This window comes from Peromyscus californicus, unplaced genomic scaffold (assembly GCF_007827085.1).
Source record: "Peromyscus californicus insignis strain IS unplaced genomic scaffold, ASM782708v3 Scaffold_17__1_contigs__length_78620276, whole genome shotgun sequence".
Lineage (NCBI taxonomy): Eukaryota > Metazoa > Chordata > Mammalia > Rodentia > Cricetidae > Peromyscus > Peromyscus californicus.
Genome location: NW_026294469.1, coordinates 4144726 through 4165277, shown reverse-complemented (window position 1 = coordinate 4165277; position 20552 = coordinate 4144726). Strand labels below are relative to the sequence as shown.

Below are 20552 nucleotides of genomic sequence, written 5' to 3'. Positions count from 1 at the left end.
AGGCCTTGTTATTTTTCACCAGCCAGGAGGAAAAAGCCCTGTTTCAGTCAGTCTGGAGAGTGTGGCTGCCACAGAGGCAGGCTGAACGACAAGGATGAACTAGAGCTTCCTCCTTAAACACCAGTCAGTAAGGCAGCCACAGAGGAGCAGGCAGACTTCTAGGCCACGATCCACTGAGATCATGTTCCCTTGGTAATAAAATTTATACTGCTGGGGAACCATAAATTGAGCACATAAGATGGAAGACAGGGGTAGCATTTTGGGGTAGGTGTGTACATGCTGGTTATGGGGAGGAAACCCGTGACACTTTGGATATATGAGGGCTCTGAATAAGCAAACTACACACCCTCCAGAAAAGTGAAAAGCCATGACCAGTGAACTGATCCCTAAGTGCCCTCTACTGCCTTCCCAGGGTCCTAGTATCGGACTCTATACAATTTTGAGGCCTTGTACAAGAGGGAGGTATGACCAGATGCGAAAATAACATCAAAACTGAATTGCCGACACAACCTTCATTTTGGATGAATTTTTGGAGAATCTGTTGGCTGCTTCTAAGGGAACTGATTTAAATAACTGAATGGGAGTTTTTCTATTCTTGCTAACTAGTTGCAGAGACATTTCGCAACAGTCTCCAAGCGAGGGCCTGAGGGGATAATTGGTGGATAGAAAATGTAGCGAAGAGCAAATGGCTCTTGTATTTTTGGATTTGGAGTGGGCCTCAGAAAACAGAACTTCATGAAGATGAAATGAAATACTGGACTAGAAACAAGAGCCAGGACATCTCCTGAACAAACTTCAGGAAGGAGATGGGAACCCAACTTTATGTGAGGGTGATCATTACAGTGTTTAACAGAGCAAAAGGCTGGAAGCAAGTAGTCTCCCCTAGACAAAAGACACCAGCTAAGGGGTTCTCATCAAAGGTCGTGCACCTTTCAAATGATTTTTGTGAAGAACTATGTTCATCACACAGGAAAACACTAAAAACAGTGAAAATATTAAGAACAGGAAATAGGATGGAGATTAGACTATATTCTCATGCATACGAATACATGTTTATTACATATACATAGTATGACCACAGAAAATGCTAAACAAAAGTGGTTCTTTCCAAATGAGATAGGTTTACAGGCAAGTTTTCAATACTTTTCTCCATTTTCTGGTTTATTTTATTTCGTTTTTAACTTTAAAATGACTGATGCATATTATTTATACCAGTGATTAGAACTTACTGTGATATTTCCACACGTGTACAACATACAATAGTTACATCCATCTTCTCTCCTTTTGTTCTCTGTCCCCTCCTGTTTGGGATTTTCTTTTATTTCATTTTATTTTTGCTTTTTATTGGAGGACAGATGTTGAGACAGCATCTTGCTATGCAACACATGCCGGTCAAACTCACAACCCTCCTGCCTCTGCTCCCCAAACACTGGTAGGATGGGCATGCACTGCTGGACCCGTTTTTGTAAACTTTATAAACAACAAAAGCACGTGCAACCAATGTGGGTTTGTAATGCAACGCTCAGGTGCACAAAATGCCCTTATGTGTTTTATTTTCAAAGAAAATCTCTGGGACCCAAGGTTCAGGACAGACAAAGCACACGTCACTATTGGGGCTCTTTTGAGAAGTCAAAGGTCAAAAATGACACAGAACATCTGGAAGGATGCAAACTCCCTTTAGATGATTTTCCGAGTTTCTCACCGTCTTTCAGACCCACAGGGGCTCTGTGCCTTTGCTGTACAATGAGGCATGTACTATGTCCTTCTACCCAAATGATGACCATATACACTTCTAGGGTCACTGTGACAAAATCCACAACACAGTAAGTCAGGGACTTAAGCACTGTCAAGGTGAAGGATCGCCCCAACTTTGAGGCTAGCCGGGTCTATATTATGAGAAGCTGTCTTTCAATAAACAAATTAAGCTGCTAATAAAAAGACCACATCAACAAAACTTTAAGAGGAACATATATCAATAAGACTCTGTGTGTGTTACATAGTCTCTGAGGATGAGGAAAGAGAAAGTGAAGAAAATGGGACACATGCCAGGCGGTGGTGGTGCTCACATTAATCCCAGCACTCAGGAGGCAGAGGCAGGCGGATCTCTGTGAGTTCGAGGCCAGCCTGGGCTACAGAGTGAGATCCAGGACAGGCACCAAAACTACACAGAGAAACCCTGTCTCAAAAAACAAAAAACAAAAATCAAAAAAAGGGACATATTCAGTGCAAAATATTTTCATACACCACACTTTCAATCTTAGTGAATTATCTCAGTTTCCTCATGGTTAGAACTACGAGAGCAAATGTTGTTAGACCAAAGTGTACATGTGTGCATCTGTAAACAAACATTTTCAAGATGGGCCCAAGACATCCTAAAGCTATGTAACAAGCTTTGGAACCCTTGAGTGCTCTGTCTTCTTCTTTTATTGTCATGGCTGATATTTGTCTTTGCTTTGTTTTTAATTACATGTGAATGGGGTGAGTTTGTGTGCAATAGGAAGGATGCCTGAAGAGACTAGAGGAAGGATTTAGATGCCCTGACGCCGGGATTGCCATAGTTCTGGAGGTGCCCTCCGCCTCCCAGGTGCTAGCTGTACAAGTGAGTGCATGCCACCATGCCCCAAGTGTTGTCTCCATTGTGATGATTATCATAAACACAAAAGGCCTGGAGCTAGACAGATGGCTTAGTAGGTTAGTGTGCTTGCTGTCTGGGGCCCTGGGTTCGGTTCTCAGTACCCACATGGTGGCTCCCAACCATCTATAACTCTACTTCCAGAGATTCTGACACCCTCTTCTTGAGCAACAGGCTCACAAGTGGTTCACAAACCCACATGCTGACAAGACATTCAAACGCATAAAATAAACCTTAAAAAAGGTTTTTGAACACAAAAAAATTCATGTAAAGTTTAGCTCATTGCAACAACTAACTTACTTATATTCCAGTACAATTGTGAGATTTCAGAATCTCATTGGCATTGATATTCATTAAAAGATTTTATGTTTAATCATCTGTGCTTGTCTGGGTGGGGTTATGTGTGCTTGAGTAGATACCTGCAGAGACTCTGAACTTGAGTTACAGGTAGATGCAGGTAAACTGCCTGACATAGGTGCTGGGTACCAAACTGGGATCTTCTACAAGACCATGTATGCTCCTAACCACCGAGCATCTAGGAAGCTCTGCAATTGGTATTTTGGATAAGTTCGTTCTTAGAGAGCAAATAGAGAAGGTGCCAAGATGAATGTATTTGTGCCACTGGAACATCAACAGACACGCAAACAAAGTCTGAGCAACACAGCCATGATTAAAAAAACAGGGGGGGGGGGTGAGGATCTGAACTGTCACAGCCCCCTCTGCAGTGAATGCTTGCCTGAGACAATACCTAAGTCATAGCAACTGCGTCGTGTCATGACTGTTTACAAACGGACTTCCAAGGAAACCCATCAGACACAAAAAAGAGGTCAGACTAAATTTCATTTGGGGGAGGGTTTTCCTGAGGGGATTGTTTCTGTTTTTCTTATTTTTGAGACAGGATCTTTCTACACAGCCTTGGTTGTCCTGAAACTCACTCTGTAATCCAGGCTGGCCTCAAACTCACAAAGATCCACCTGCCTCTCTGTCCCAGGTGCTGAGATCATGTGCCACCATACTCAGTTGGGGGAGTGTTTTGAAAAAGTGTATATAAAACTTTATTTGCTCTGTGATCAGAAGCATCAAAATCAATACTGTATTTTACATTTTGAAAATATTTTATCATACAATTAATCTTTAAATTATTTTCATGTAATCACACATAAAATTGGACTAAAATGGGGATCACTGTGCTTGCAAACATTGCCTTTTGACATGTAAATGTTCAAATTTGTCTGTCAGACGTTTACACCTCATTAAATCATATGTGATAACCTTGGGAATTTAAGATAATTTCATGAATTCTCTCTATAAGGGTATGTGTGTGTGCCCCTGTATTTTTCCTCACTTTGCTGGCCACCAGGAGGTTTTGTCTTCTTTCTCTGTTTAGACAGTTGTAGAACCGGAGTTTCCTGAACTAGTGAGGTTAAGAGACTTAGGAGGAGACAAAACTATAGCCCAATGCCTGCAACTTACTGCAAAAGCCAGATATCCCACCAGCCTGTGAGCTCACTGTCCACAGCTCGATCTAGCAGGAAAGGCAGGAAAATGCAAAGACAGAAATGATGCCTGGGCAACTATTTCATCAGGACCTGATCCCTTTGTGGTTTTCTCCATGATTCTGAATCATCACTTTATGATTGCCCTGTTTCTGTCTGGGTTTAATTTTTATTATAGTTTGATTTTAGGGGGTAGTTGCAAAATGAGGACCAAGAATATTTGTTGGTGCCCAACGAATCACTGATTGTCACTGTTCTCCAGAATGAAGACTTTGAAATGAGTGATGTGTGGAGTCTCTGCCAATCATTAGAGCAGTGCCCTTGCCATCTTCTTTGCTTGTCACTTGATGGTACTTACTCTAAACAGATGGACTGGAATAAATAGTACTGCAGTTAGGAGTGTATGTGGTTTCCTATGGGGGGAAAAAGTGTTACATTATGGGGTGGCAGAAAGGCTCAGTGGGTAAAATGTTTGCAACACACCCAGGAAGACCTAGTGCAGAACCCCAGAATGGACACAGTAGTGCATCTGTAATCCTAGGACTTCCAAATGAGATGAGGGGCTCACAAGCCAGGTAGTCTGGCTTACACTTCAGTGAGCAAGGTGGGAGGCAGGGGCCAACACCTCAGACCATCCTCTAATGAAAACATTCCCTAGCACTGGCATGCATACCCACCTTCATACCTGCAAACACACGTGTGAGCATGTACACACACACACACACACACACACACACACACACACACACACACACTAGTAGTAACGGTTTGGATGAGAGCTCCTCCTACTGCCTTGTTCCAGCTCAGGGACCCAGCTGATAGCATTGTTTTTTGTGGGACCTTCAAGAGGAGGTGGGACCTATCTAGGTGAAGTGGCTCACTTAGAGGGCAGGGCTTGAGAGGTATAGTCCAGCAATACTTCCAGCCCTGGGCTTCCCACGCCCCAGTCTACCAAGATGTGAACAAGCAGCCTCATGATCCTCTAGGACCTGCTCCTGTAAGTGTGACCTCCACCATACCTTTACCCCATGACAGTGTGAGTTAAAAAGATCCTCCTTCCCACAAGCTACTCTTATCAGGTTCATGTGACAGCCACAGAAAAAGTAGCTGATGGAAATAGTGTTGAAGGGTATCAAATGATGTCACCTGCTTCTGCTCCACAGGGGCAAGAAATATCTCCTGTCTGCGTCGAGCTTGAGTTTAGTGAAAAAAAAATTTTTAAGGAGAAATTTGGTAGGAAAAAAAAAAGACGTGAATTTGGGTGACTTTCATAATCCAAAAACCTTAAGAGATTTTCTTGGGGCTTAATAAAAACTGCATATTGCTCTGTGGAATGGATCTTCTTTGCTTTTTGTTTAGAAACAAATAAAAATAGCTGAATTATTAATGTGAAGCAAATTGGTTACTGTACACTTAAAGTCACTTTTTATTTCATGCATATATCTGTATTAAGATCTTGAGGGTGTTTTACTGTGAATATGATACAGTTAGAATGGCATCTGAGGAACAATCAAAAGGATGTTTAGTGTGGTTTAGGGAGAAAAAAGAATGGTCCAAATGCAATCAAAAAATGAACCTGAGGGATTGCGGGTAAGGACCACCAGACCCCCCTCTCACTTCTCAAACCAACTGTAGACTTCAAGGTTTCCCAAGGTCATTCTCAGTTCTACTAATTCACTAGAACTCCCTGAAAGCTGCTACAGTCATGACTGGTTTATTATAGGATAAAGTAGGGTGCTCTGGGTTTCCAGAAACAGGGCTGCCAAGTCTCCTCTTTACAGACTGGTAAACAATGTTAACTTTCTTGACAGTGACATCAGACAGTAGCATAGGGTACTGCCAGTCTGGAGGTCCCTTTGAGTCCTGGTGTCCTGAGGTTTTATCGTGGGGACATGGTTTACTGCGCACATGGCTGACCTTTGGTCTCCATTCCTTCCAGAGGAAAAGCAGAATCCAAGTGACTCAAAGTCTCCATCCTGTGGTCTGACAACCTCCATCACATGTTTAGTCTAAGGAGACTTCAAGTCCGTTTCTCATACTTCTGATTATTAATACCAATATTGTCATAAGACCTACTTAAATATTGGAACGGGATCAGCATGTTATAGCATATTATGGCCATGGAATAACTCTGTTCCATTACAGAACAAATCCATAAAACTACAGAAATGTATGCTGTCCTTCAAAACACAATTGACCCTTGCCCATCTGGTATGTTTACTATGGACAGTTGGCATTACAGTTGACCATAGTTGATTCTAGAATCCAAGTAAGCAGTCCAGTGGGGGCAAAGCCAATCTCTCCACCTCATTTCATAAGCTTTTACTAAGACCATTTTCGACAGTACGCTATCAAACAGCTGGACCTCCCTTCCTCCTGTACAGAGGACATGGGTACAGTTAAGAATGTTTCCTATGTCCAGTAGGAAACTGTATTGCAGAATATCTTATTTTGACCTATTCTTGTAGCAAGGGAAGTTTTGGTACATTGACATAAAGCACAAGTTTTCCTACAGGATCTCCATAGGCTGAAAAGCCTTAAGATTCTCATGGGTGTGCATTCTGGGTCCCAAAACTCTCCCGTGGCTACTCAGTTCCTTCTGTTAAAACCTTCAAGAGGACATGTTGGGTTAGGAGCCAACCTTTCCCCAATACTAAATCATAATGTACATTATACTCATAATTGCCATGAGATGTGTGAGCTCATTGACAAGCTGACCCTAGAAGCAGGCTTCCTGTCCCTTCCTAGGCCCCACTTCAGACCCAAGCATGTTTGTCTCAAGGTGTTCACCAAAGCCCCTTTTCTGGGAATGCCCCCCCCCTTAACTCTGTGACAGGGAGAGGAGTGAACAATGAAACAGCCCGAGAGGCAACTATATTGTGTCCCTGAGGACAGTTGGAAGGTAAGTCATCCCCATTCTTTTGTTCATCCCATGACATAAAAGTGTCTTCCATGGAAAGGAAAGGCTCCAAGTTCAGTCATGGGAAGCCCACTGATGGAGAAAAAGCTCCACAGGAACTCTAGCTGGCTGCCTCAATTTCCCCAGTTGGTTTGTGCTAGATGTTGTGAGAGCCCACTTTGATGTTATCTCTGTCTACTGCCATCTGTTTGCTTAGAAGCCTCACCATAGGGAACTCCATTCTGTCTGGGAACTCCAGCAGGCTGTCTCAAAGGGGCTTCCCTGGTCCATTTCTGCTGGATGTTTCCTGCCAGATTTGATAAATTTTGCTATATTTTTGACACTTTCTACTTCTTCTATTATTTTGGCTTGCTGTGTCCTTAATAAACTCACTATTGCAGATCATCCAGACCATACAGTATTGCCCAGCAGTGTTGGCTGAGTGAGTGTGCCTGACCCATTTCCCAAAACACCCATCACCTGTCTCCCATCTTTTGCTTTCTGTATATAAGAATGCTCCCTCCACTCTTCTCCTTCTAAAGTGGTTTTCCTCCCAGTGCCACTGCTCATGAAAATAAACTTAGCTTGCTCAGGAGACATAGGCCAGAAACTCTCTCTGTTAAGCCCCTTTTCTATTTTGTAAGTCAAAGGCATTTCCCCATCATGTACATTGTCATTGTACAACAGCCTGGATACAGTCAGGATACATTTTTCACATCAGAAATGCTGGATCCATCACACACAGGTTGAAGTGGTGGTCACAGCTAAACAAAATGTGATGTGGGCATGCCGAAGGCCCCCCATAGCCTTCCTCATCGAAGTAAAGGGCTGTTCCCAATGGAGTGTCTTCTGGTACCCATGGCCCTGACAGCATCAAGAACCCATTGTCCTTTCCTACTCTATTGGATGGACTTAATATTCACAAAACAAGAATGGTATGTGTTTATGCATAATGAGCTGTGGTGCATCAGGAACACCACCGCTATCTTTTATCCATTAGAGTAGGCAATCCTTCTAAAGATCCGATCATCCAGATTTTTATGTACACAGTGATCCATCAGCTAGGGCTTCTACACCACATGGTCTGCAGCAGAATTGGGAAGAGTTCCCAGAAACTCCTTCCCAAAAGATGACCTGTGTCGTACATGCAATCTGAAAAATGAGAATTCAAAGATGCTTGCGCATGAGTAGAGTTCTGCCCACTCATTTACCATTCGTTCTGTTCATCATCTTATGGTATGACCAGCATTTCCCAGAGCAGAAATACTCAGCTTTGCAGCTTATATTCAGCTTTGTCAAGTTGTTGAAGATAAGGTGGTAAAGACACACTTAAACCTGCACCTTCTGGGTACACACATACCTCTAATGGTATACATATACTTTTAATGTATAGACAGTGTGCCACATATACATTATATATGTACATATAAGATAACACAATATGAGATTAAATTAAACACAAAATAAACTGGTGCAAGACATGATAAACAGATATATTAAACTGTTGCTAGCACAAACAGAATATTGTTTGACAGTAAACTTTTTAACATGTTGAAAAAAAGTACACTTTAAAATAACCATGTAAAGTACAGTACTATAAATGCATAAACAAGATAGATTGCTTCTTAACCTCATCAAATATTACATCCCATACCTTAATGGACATTCTGTACTTTTATTTGAGTGGTAAAGCACAAAGTTCACTTCCACCAGCATCATCCCATTCATATAAGGACTCTTGTTGCGGCAGGAACTCACCATGGCTGTAGCACTATTAAGGTGGTAGGAATATTTTAGGTCTGTTGTATGGATGACCACAGTACAGGTACTCCATCCTCGGCCAACGTGCTGCTGTGTGGTACAAAACTAGATTTCCCTCATTACAATAAATCATTTGTTTATTTATAACCCCACTGCCATTTCACCTTCTCTCCATTTGCCATTTATTTTTACCCATGATTTCTACTTCAAGGAATGTTTAGGAAAAGCACATAATCACATCACACAAAGTCTATTCAGACATTCCAACTTATTCTAGATTTTTCTCATCCATCCATGGACACTGCATGCCTCTATCTCCCCGGTATAAGTGATGACCCAGGAGAACTTCATCAACAGACTCAGAAGCACGATCCACATACTGATAACCTCCCAAGTGTGGGGTCATTTTACACACAGTATGATTATGACCTTGGTTCCTCAGCTAGGGATTCACCAAGAAGATCCTACTTTCTCCCATAAATGTTCATCTTGGTTATTGTGGAGGACCACCACTCAGAGAATTCTGATTGTCATCTTTGTGTCCAGCTTTGCTGATTCCTTAAAAGTGGGGGGTATTAGTTGCTTTTCTGTTGGAACTCTGACAAAAATAACTTGTGGGAGAAAGGGTTTATTTGGCTTATGTTTCCAGGTCACAATTCATCCAGGAGGGAAGTCGGGGCAGGAACCTGAAGCAGAACACACAGAGGAGCACTGCATGCCGGCTTTCTGTTGGACTCACAGTTGGGGAGGTTTTGGATGCAGCCTAGGACTAACTGTCTAAGAAGTGGTGTGGCTCCAAGTGAGTTGGGCCTGCCTGCATTAACAATCAAGAAACCCCTCACAGACCTATCTACAGACCAAACTGATGTAGGCCTCTCGGATGACCCTAGGCTATATAAAGTTGACAATTAAGGGTAGCCAGGACATGGCAGGGAGAACAGACATGTTTGGGGCCTTTTAATATTGGAGAAGCAGTAAGAACTCCCAGGGGCCCCTCTGACCTTCAGCTGTGCTGCTTGAAGGTCATTGTTTCAATCAGTTAATACCTGTTCTATTCATTCTGATTCTCCTCTCTCTCTCTCTCTCTCTCTCTCTCTCTCTCTCTCTCTCTCTCTCTGTCTCTCAGAATTTTTTATTTCTAAGATTTTAATTTGATTACATTTCCCCTTCCCTTTTCTCCCTCCAAACCCTTCCATATATAACTTCCCACTCTTCTTCCAATTCATGACTTCTAATTTTTTTACTGTTATTGCCTGCAATTAAGAAGCATACATATATACACATATACTCCCAAATATAAGCTGTTCCATCTGTGCAATCTACCTATATGTATGTTTTCAGGGCTGACAGTTTGGCACTGGGCAATCAGTGGGGATGCTCTTCCCTGAGAAAGGCCACATGTCATTTACCAGCTTTCCTCACATGCCTCTAGTTCTTTGCGTAGGGCTTCTGTCCACCCAGTTTGGGGTGTTCGTTGGTGTCATCCTTGTTCAGCTCACATGCAGGCAGTCATATTGCTGAGACTTTATGGTGCAGCTTCCGATGTGATTAGGAGACACAATCTCATATTGCTGAGACTGTATGGTGTAGTTTCCATATTACTAGAAGACACAATCTCATGTTGGTGATACTTTATGGTGCAGCTTCCGATGTTATTAGAAGACACAATTTCATATTGCTGAGACTTTATGGTGCAGCTTCCGATGTTATTAGAAGACAGAATCTCATATTGCTGAGACTTTATGGTGTAGCTTCCATATTACTAGAAGACACAATCTCAGAGCAAACTCTCTGATCCTCTTACAAGCTCTTCCACCCCTTTTCCATGGTGCTTCCTGAGCCTTGGGTGAGGTATTCAGTTTCCTAGAATCTGGGACGGTTTTCATGTGGATATTCAGTTTCCTTTGCCCTTTCCCATTTTCTCATGAATCAACCCAAGTTTTCAGTATCTGGAAAACCTGTAAGATAAGATGAAACACAAATCTGATCAATACTCTCAGACTGGTGATTGATACTGGGTTGTAATGTTAGATAGAACACCAATGCCAGAGGAGCCCCTGAGCCACAGAATTTACCACAGATTGAAAAGGCACATAGTCAGTGAGTGAACATTCTACTCATGATAAATGAATCAACAGGGTTTGTATACAGCACAACAGCTTTTCCTAAAGTGTTCTATTTGACATATAAAGGGGACAGTCCCCCTTCTCGGAGAAAGCTAATATTTCAGTGGCTTTTATTCAGTCCATAGGAAAGCTATTCTCTACTGTGTATCTGGATCATGCATACTTGCCTTCAAAAGTTCAGCCGTCAGTTGAGTCTTACATGAACACACACAAGCTCTTTCATTCTGCATCATTCAAAACCAAAACCAAAACCAAACCTTCATCTCTTAAGCTGGTCACTCACAAGCAATTTTAGTAAAGACTCTTCAAGAGACTGGTGATACCAATGAAGAAAATGAGTGATTTCTTCATGGTACATCACTGGTTCTTCAAGATTTTTACTTTGCCCTTCCCAACATGGGATCTTCCCACGGACAATTGGTCCTACAGGTTCCATCTAATGTCCCAATACTTTCATTTGGTAGGAAGTAGCCCTATGGTTTTAGATCAAATAAGAAAGATCTTAACCTTGGTATGGAATCGACATTTCCCCAACATTCTTTTGTATGCTCTCTCTACCCTTTTGTGTTTTAGACATTTAAGGTAACAATAGCCAAGAGATTTTTATATTTAGTTTATAGCTTATTCTTTTACCTTTTCTATGTACCTAAAAATCTTAACTCCTTGAGAACTGGATCCATCTCTAAATTCCATTGACAATTTTTACTTATTGTAACTGCTATCCACCTGCAGATGGATGTCAGTGTAGTCCCAATTCTGCATTGCTGACAATCCCCTAAGTGAAGATGCTGCTGCCAACCTATACATTAATTATACTTTGAGTGCTCAACTCATCATTTAAGAGTCTGTGGCTCATCAACCACACCCTTCTTTCCTTTTCCTTATAAACCACAGAGCAGTGAGTTGAGGTAATCCTATAGAGTTACACTTTAACACCAACTGTGAAGGTCAAGTCTACAGGACTACCCTTATTTTTTATATATAAAAAAAGTTCAGGTGTTCTCTGGACCACACTCAATTTCAATAAAATGATTTTATTTGGAAAGTAATCTGAAACTATTGACAATAAATCAGCTAAAATGTTTTCTTAGAATTTTCAGAGTCTAGCACCCACGTTCATAATATGTTTAGTACATGTGAGACCTGCCTGCACCCAGTTATGACCAATGTTTTCATAAACATTGACATTACCTTGCTTTATTGACAAAGAAATTTACAACAGAAAAGATATGTACATCATATTTCAGAAAGTAGATTTGATTGATATCTTCCTTCCTGAGCATCCTTGAGTCTCTATTCTAGCATCCACTTTCCCTGATGGTTGTGGGAACTTCACCTACTTTTTTTGGATCCTTTGTTGTTAAGCCAGTCTCTAATTTTCATCCACATTAGTCAGAAAAAATCCTAAGAATTTTCCATGTAATACTGGAAGAATTTTTTCTGTTTGAAGCAGGAATATTAAGGAAGTATGAAATAAGACCCAGGAGTTGCAGGTGGCTGTCTTCACACCAAGCACAGCCAGCCTCAAGGTGACACCAACACTAACTAACAATAAGAAGAGAATGCAAAGGGAGGCAGTATAGTCTCGCCTCCTGGGAAGTGTTCTCCTGTCCATTCCGTTGCTGTGATAAAACAGTGGGAACAAAAGCAACTGAGTGGGCATTATTTGGCTTTGGCTTACACTCTGTGGTCACCATCCATCATTGAATTAACTCAGGGCAGGAGTTAACCGGCCCACTCTCCAGCTTACTCAGGCTCATGTTCAAGCTCTTTCTCAGCTAGTTTCCTTACATAGCCCAGTACCACTTGCCTAGGGAATGGTAAAGCTCCCTTTGGGCTGGGCCCATTGCTTAGTTAGCAGTCAAGACAATCCCTCACAGACCAACCCAATAACGACAATCATTCATTGAAGACTGCTTTTTCCCCAGGCAGGTCTAGGCTGTGTCAATTTGACAATGCTGACTTGGACTGGACAAACAATAAGAACAAACCTTACCTGAGACCAATACTTGTCTTGTTTTTGCTGTTTGTTTGTTTGTTTGTTTGTTTGTTTTAATTGAATGGGCTGGCATTTTCTTTACTGTTGAATGCCCTCACCACACAGTGTGATATGAAGGTTGACAGCATTGATGTCACATTGCAGAGCACACTGTAGTTCCTCCTGGATCAGAGTGTATATTTGAATTAAGTCCCCAGACAATGTTTAGTCATTTGCGAGCTCATGAAGCTTCTCTGGCTTTGCTCATCACTTCTGTCCTGCATCTGGCCCCACACCGTCCTTGCCCAGCTCAGACTCTCTAGATGTGAAGAACTGATATTCAAGGACTTTCATGCTATCTAGTAGTCACCCACTCAGAAGAGGCATGAGCAATAGCATTGTCCTGACTAAAAACCCTGCAGTAGTCCCTCCCAGAATTAGAACAGCCTGAGGAACAGCTCCTGCAAGACTTGCAGACAGGGTCAAAGACAACCAACTTGTACAGCCTATATTTTAGAAGACCAAAGGCTTCACAGACATCTTTCCCTCCTTATGTTTACAATCATGGAAAACTCCTTGACCTGGGTAATTTACTTAATGAGTAGCTCCAAATACTTGGTTTCCAACTACCAGCAGTCTAATACAAAAATTACAGGCTAGCTTAATTGCACTTAACCAAGTAGACCTTGTGAACAATTTTCTCTCATTATTTCTAACTGAAGCATGCACCTTTGGCACAGTTCTCTCTTTATTAATAAACTCAAGGAGCAAGTGTTGAAAAATCTCCATGCTCCTTGATTTATTTTTTTTTTAAATCCTAGCTTACGTGGGTTGAGAGATGGCTTAGCAGTGAAGAGCATGTACTGCTCTTGCTGAGAACCGGAGTTTGGTTCCCAGCACCCAGGTCAGGCAGCTCATAAATCACCAGCTCCAGGAGAGCTGACACTTTCTTCTGGCCTCCAAAGACACCTGAGCCCACATGCACATACCACCCTCACATCCTGCGACATAGGCACACAATTGAAAATAAAAACAGATGTAACACGAATTGCTAAACAGTCTTATTAATAGAAAACCCAGAGTCAGATATTGGGGTGAAATCTGAAAGATCAGAGAAACAGAACAAGCAACAGCCAGCCTCACACTACCAACTCCTCAGCCTCCAAAGTGAAACTTCCTGTTTACTCATGCCTTATATACCTTTTTGTGCCCTGCCATCTTCCTTCCTTCCTAGTGCTGGGATTAAATGTGTGTGTGCTTCCCAAATACTTGATAGCAAAGGCATGAGATCTTAAGTGCTGGGATTAAAGGTGTGTGCCACCACTCCTGACTCTGTTTCCAGTGTGGCCTTGGACTCACAGAGATCCAGAGGGATCTCTGCCTCCCGAGTGATAGGATTAAGGTTATGTGCCACCATTGTCTTGCCTCTATGTCTAATTTAGTGACTGGCTCTGTCCTCTGATCCCCAGATAAGATTATTAGGGTACACAGTATCTTGGGGTACACAATATATCATCACAAACAGATCTTTTAGAATACCTTATTTTTTAAAATCTTAACAATGAGAAAAGAAAGTATCATTACATAAAATGAATTTTGTAAAGGCTTTCTCTTAGAAACTTCACAACTGGTAGATTGAAAAGGTATGTAACATTGAAGTATATGTCTGGCACATGACTATAAGCCTTAATACAATTGATGTGCCTCTCAACAAAGGCTTGTTCCATGAATAATGCTCACTGTCAAGTTACTTCACAGTCTGCAAGCCAATTTACCTCCTTTTTCCATTCAATCCCACTGACTTATACCTTTGCAGTGATTCTGGTGCTGCTATCTTTATTTTAGAGATATCGAATCTGTGATTTGCCAATAGTCATAGGTTTATCTATGATAGAAGTGAGATCTGGATCCCAGTCTTGTGACCATAACTCTGACTCTTTCTACTACATCGCCATGAAGTCTTCTTATGAGAAAAATGTTCTAATGGACCTTACGTTCAGCTGGTGCCCTTCCTAGAAAACAGATCTCTACTGTCCCTGACAACATTCCTGCCAATATTACAATAGACAGAAAACTGGTCAGTTTCTGTCCATGGAATACAGGAAGGTTATGAAAGATCATACATCCAACATCCTATCTGCAAACAGGTGCATTCTTAGTTTGCTTTTCCTTGGTAAGCCCTGCATTATTTGACATTATCTGTGAAAAAATATAGCATCATATGGACCTACCCCTTCATCGTGGTGGGATCTCAGCAAGCTCTTAGGGATGGTAGAGACTCAGTCAACAGGATGAAGGAGGAGAGACAAAGCCTGTCATCTATCCACAAGGTTTAGCTAAGGAAACAGGTTCTGCAAGGCAATGCTCACAGATGCTATCAGAGTTCAGCCAGCGGAACCTACAGACAGTTCTTGGAGGAGTTACCAAAACAATTTAGCTTGCATACCCTCCCTCAAGGAAAAGAGGACAAGTGTAAGCTGTGGAAATACCCAAGTCCACCCTCCCATACTGTTTCCCATTTGGAACCTCTCTGTGCATTTTTCAGGAGTGGTAGTCTATGTACTACCAAGTCAGTGCCAAGTTCTGATTTCATAAGTTAGGTTTTGTATAAGGCCATTGTGAACCAATCTCTGATTTCAAGATTTTGTTCACTTAAAGTGTGAGATTGAACTTAAACCATTCTATTAAAATTAGCTTTAATGTAACAGGTTTTCTTAATCCCTATTTTTCCATAGCCCCTATTTTTGCTCAGAGGAGTGATTGACAAACTAGTCTCTAAGTAAAGGTGCACTGTAGTGCTTTGAGAGTTTCACTAGTGAAACTGCTTTAACGGCCTTTGTCGTGAAGAAGACCACATCATAATTCTACACTGTTAAACTATTTTTCAGATACAGAAAGCCTGCCAGCCTCCTTACATAACGATGTCAATGAACACTCTGGATAATCTCACGCTTGTCACCTACTGGCCTACATCAATCTTAACCAAAGGAGGGTCACAGCTCAATTCTTTGGGTCAATATTTTTCATTTCATAGAGAATTTTAAAGATTACTTACATGGTTTTTGTTATTCCCTTTTCTGTCATGGCTCTGCTAAGGGCAGAGTATGTGAAACAGACCTGTCCTCTCCTCTAGGAACATTTGCACATCAGTATGAAATCACAGGGATAGGAAGATGAGGAAAACCTACCGATGAATCTCAGCAGGTGAAAGAAGCTGTTCACAGACACAGTACAGCAGGGAGCAGAGGACAGAATGTGCTAGATGCTGACCTTCAGCATCCCTGCCCAGAAAGCAGTGTGAAATCTAAGGAGGAAATACAGAGTCACCAGGCAACCTTGGAGCTCTGTGCTTATAAATCTTTTCATCACTACTGATCAACAGTATTGAAGGGAGGGGTGGGTATTTGTGACTATGATCCAAATACATCAGAAGTATGTATAGAATTCTCAAAGAATTAATAAAATAGGTCTCAGGGGACATTGAAGAAGAGGTGGAAAGATTGTAACAGCCAAAGGACCAGGATATCTGCTGTGGGATAGTATCTTCTACATGTGACAGGAAGCTGTATACATGAAATCTCAACAACATGGTAGCTTAAACAAGACCAGAACACTGAGCACACCAGTTGACATGCCAGCACGGATGGGGAAAATCTTATAAGGCCTACCCCTAGATGAATAGCTACAGGCAAAGAGCTTAATGGCTACTGAGAAAGAGAAAATCAAGGACAAGCCTCCTGATAGATATCCAATGCCCAGCTGTAAACACACATATGAGCAACACTAGATGGACTCAGCAAGATGCATTTATATATACATATATGTATACATGTAACAAAAATTAAATAAGAAAAGGCTGTAAATTTGAGAGGGGATGGAAGAGATGTAGGAGGAGCTGTTGGGGTGAAATGATGCAAGTACAGTATTCCTGTATGGAATTCACTCCCAAATAAAATAAATGTAAAATAGTTAGCATGGCCCAGATAAGACACCACCCACTGCCCGCTAACACTCCTTAAAGCCCTCCTAGCAACCCCAGACTGCACCCCTTACGCTGGGCTCCACAAGAGGGCCCACAGCCCTGGCCAAGTGGTCCTAGGGACCCCAGAAAAGGCACTGGCCACCACCCAATAAACCCCTTTAAGCATGTCCAACAGCCCCAGACTGCACACCTCCCACCCTCCCACCCTCCCACCCCTAGTTCCATATCCTGGTCTACAACTTGAAGAAGACTTCCACTTTACTGAAGACCAGGCTGCATCTAGGAACCTCAGGCCTACAACTTCAGAAGAAGACTTCAGTTTTACTGGAGCACAGGCCGGATCTAGGGACTCCAGACCCGGCAGCTGTACTGGAGGCCAGGCTGGTCCTAGGGACCCCAGAGGCAGGACCAGATCTAAAGACTCCAGTCTGCACCCCCTCACCTGGGCTCCATATCCTGGTCTAAAACTTTGGAAGAAGACTTTGGTTTTACCAGAGGCCAGGCAGGATCTAGGGACCTCCTAGCCCTAAAAATGCCAGAGAGCACCCTACTAGACAAGAAGACATGCTAGTCACTACCACCCTTGGCCATTTAGGTCAGAAGACCAGAGAGGGAAGAGAAACCAAGGAAGAAAACACCCATCTAACAAAGACAAGTGCAGGAAACACCTAGACTCATAATCATCTGCAAATCCAGATGCTTAAATGCCAATGTAAGAACACAACCAATAGCAGAAAAGGCAAGATGGCATTACCAGAGCCTAGCTATCCTACAACAGCAAGCCCTGAACAATCCCAACAGCTGAAGCACAAAGATACCTTGTTATTCCCTTTTCCGTCACGGCTCTAAGACATTTAAAGAAAATGACTTTAAAAATTACTTTTTGAAGATGATAGAGGTCTTGAGAGAGGATATGAACAAATCCCTTAAAGAAATTGAAGAGAAGACAAACAAAAATTAAAAGAAATCAATAAATCTCTAAAAGAAAACCAAGGAAAAACAAACAGATAAAGAAAACTGTTCAAGAGCTGAAAATGGAAATAGAAGCAGTAAAGGAAACACAAACGGAGGGAATCCTGGAAACGGAAAGTCTGGGTAAATGAACAGGAACTACAGACGCAAGCATCACCAACAGAGTACAAGAGAGGGTAGATAGGATCTCAGGCACTGAAGACACAATAGAGGAAATAGATTCATCAGTCAAAGAAAATGCTAAATCTAAAAAATTCCTAACACAAAACATCCAGGAAATTTGGGAAACTATGAAAAGACCAAACGTAAGAATAATAGGAATAGAAGAAGGAGAAGAAACCCAGCTCAAAAACCCAGAGAATATATTTAACAAAATCACAGAAGAAAATTTCCCCAACCTAAATAAGGACATGCCTATAAAAGTACAAGAAGGTTACAGAACACCAAATCAATTGGATCAGAAAAAAAAATCCCCTTGCCACATAATAATCAAAACACTAAACATACAGAACGAAGAAATAATATTAAAATAGTCAAGGTTAAAATGCCAAGTAACATGTAAAGGCAGACATATTAGAATCACACCTGATTTCTCAATGGAGACCTTAAAATCCAGAAGGCCTGGACTGATGTCTTGCAGACTCTAAGAGACCATGGATGCCAGCCCACACTACTATAACTAGCAAAACTGTCCATCATCATAGATGGAGAAATTAAGATATTTCATGACAAAGTCAAATTTAAACAATATCTATCCACAAACCTAGCCTTACAAAAGGTACTAGAAGGAAAACTCCAACCCCAGAAAGTTAACTACACCCACAAAAACACAGGCAATAGATAAGCTCACACCAGCAAACCCCAAAGAATGGAAACACATAACTGAAGCACACACAGAGACAGACAGACAGACAGACACACACACACATACACACACACACAACCACCATCAATAACAAAATAACAGGAATTAACAACCATTGGTCATTAATATTCCTCAATAATAAGACACAGGCTAATGGATTGGATACAAAAACAGGATCCAACGTTCTGCTGCTTACAAGAAGCATACTTCAAAGCAACGTTCTGCTGCTTACAAGAAGCATACTTCAAAGATAAGAATGACGTCAGAGTAAAGGGTTGGAAAAAGATTTTCCAATCAAATGGAGCTAAGAAGCAAGCTGATGTAGCTATCCTGATATCTAACAAAATAGACTTTCAACCAAAATTAATCGAAAGAGATGAAGGGCATTTCACATTCACCAAAGGAAAAGTCCACCAAGATGATGTCTCAATTCTGAACATCTATGCCCCAAATGTAAGGGCACCCACATTTATAAAATAAGCATTCCCAAAGCTCAAATCACACATAGAACTCCACACAATAATAGTGGGAAATTTTAACACCCCACTCTCACCAATGGACAGGTCATCCAGACAGAAACTAAACAGAAATAACTCAACTAATGGACATTATGATTCAAATGGACTTAACAGATACCTACAGTCCTTATGTTTCATAAACAGAAGATTTATGCACTATATTTGAACTTGTTAAGCTATCTAGATGTAGTGAAATTTCTAGAGTTATAATTACAGAAGAAAAACTGGCTGTGTCCAAATTATGTCAGTGAATAAAAATTCAATCAATTATTAAGAGTCAAGGAAAGTGGGAAACATGAAAACGGTAACAAAAACCAATATAAGATAAAATGCTAGAAAATGCCTACACCTATGATCATAAGAAGCTTCTGTAAGTAAAACTCTCCAATTGAAATGCCAGAGTGCTGGCAGGAAAATTCTGAGGAAGAAACCTCCACACACAACAGAAGAAGGTAAGGAAGTTGTGACAGAGGACAGGGTAGGACATTACAGGCAAAGTTTGTAAGAAAAGTCCTGCGTTCTGATAAATGAATATGGGGGGATAAGAGTGTTTGAGGATTGGAGGAACTCTTTGGTGTCCACCAAGGACCTATCTCTGTTTTTCACTGAGATCATTACTAAACTTCATTATCCAGCCTCCCTTGCAGGGTGGTAAGGCCATGTGACTGAATCCAGTCAAGACAACGTGAGCAGAATGAATATGCTGCTTCCAGTCCTGGGACTTAAGCAAACATGACTGTGTATCACATGTATAAATTTGTCACCACCACTACCATCTCTACACACACACACACACACACACACACACACACACACACACACACACCTAGGTGGTGCAAACAACATCAAGTCCCTAGGAAAAGAGGGAAGCACATAATGGAGAGGACACAGTCCCCAGTGCTTGGAAGAAAGCTTCTGCTAACCAAAGACACAGGCTAAACACAAGGGAGTTTTGTGTTAAAACCAGTAGAATGTTTTTCTTAATAAACAAGAAGAAATGCAAGCGTTTACAAAGCATTCATGTCAAGATATTAGAAAACTCCAGCAAGAGAGGAACACAGGGATTAATAAAGAGCAGAATAAAAATGTATACATTATGAAAACAGAAATTATTAAATAATAAATCTGGTGCTGAGGAGATAGACAGTGATAAAGCTATTGCCTGACACATGCAAAACCCTGAGTTTAATGCCCAACAGCATAAAAAGAAAAAAAATCTAAAAATTTGAAAGTATGCCAAAGTAAATAAAATTTAAATCTTGGAGCTACAAGAAGAATAAAAAAAAATGTTAAAACAGATGAAATCAAGACTTAGACAGGAGA

General features: G+C 41.3%; 1 long non-coding RNA gene across 4 annotated transcripts in view; it reads right to left on the bottom strand.

Moving 5' to 3' along the window:
* Positions 1 to 1123: 1123 nt before the first annotated feature.
* Positions 1124 to 20552, bottom strand: part of LOC128112548 (uncharacterized) — a 66627-nt gene continuing 47198 nt past the window's right edge. For all 4 annotated transcript variants that reach the window (XR_008219016.1, XR_008219018.1, XR_008219017.1 and 1 more), the window contains one exon: positions 1124 to 10746. This is a non-coding gene — a long non-coding RNA (uncharacterized LOC128112548). The remainder of the gene's footprint in view (positions 10747 to 20552) is intronic.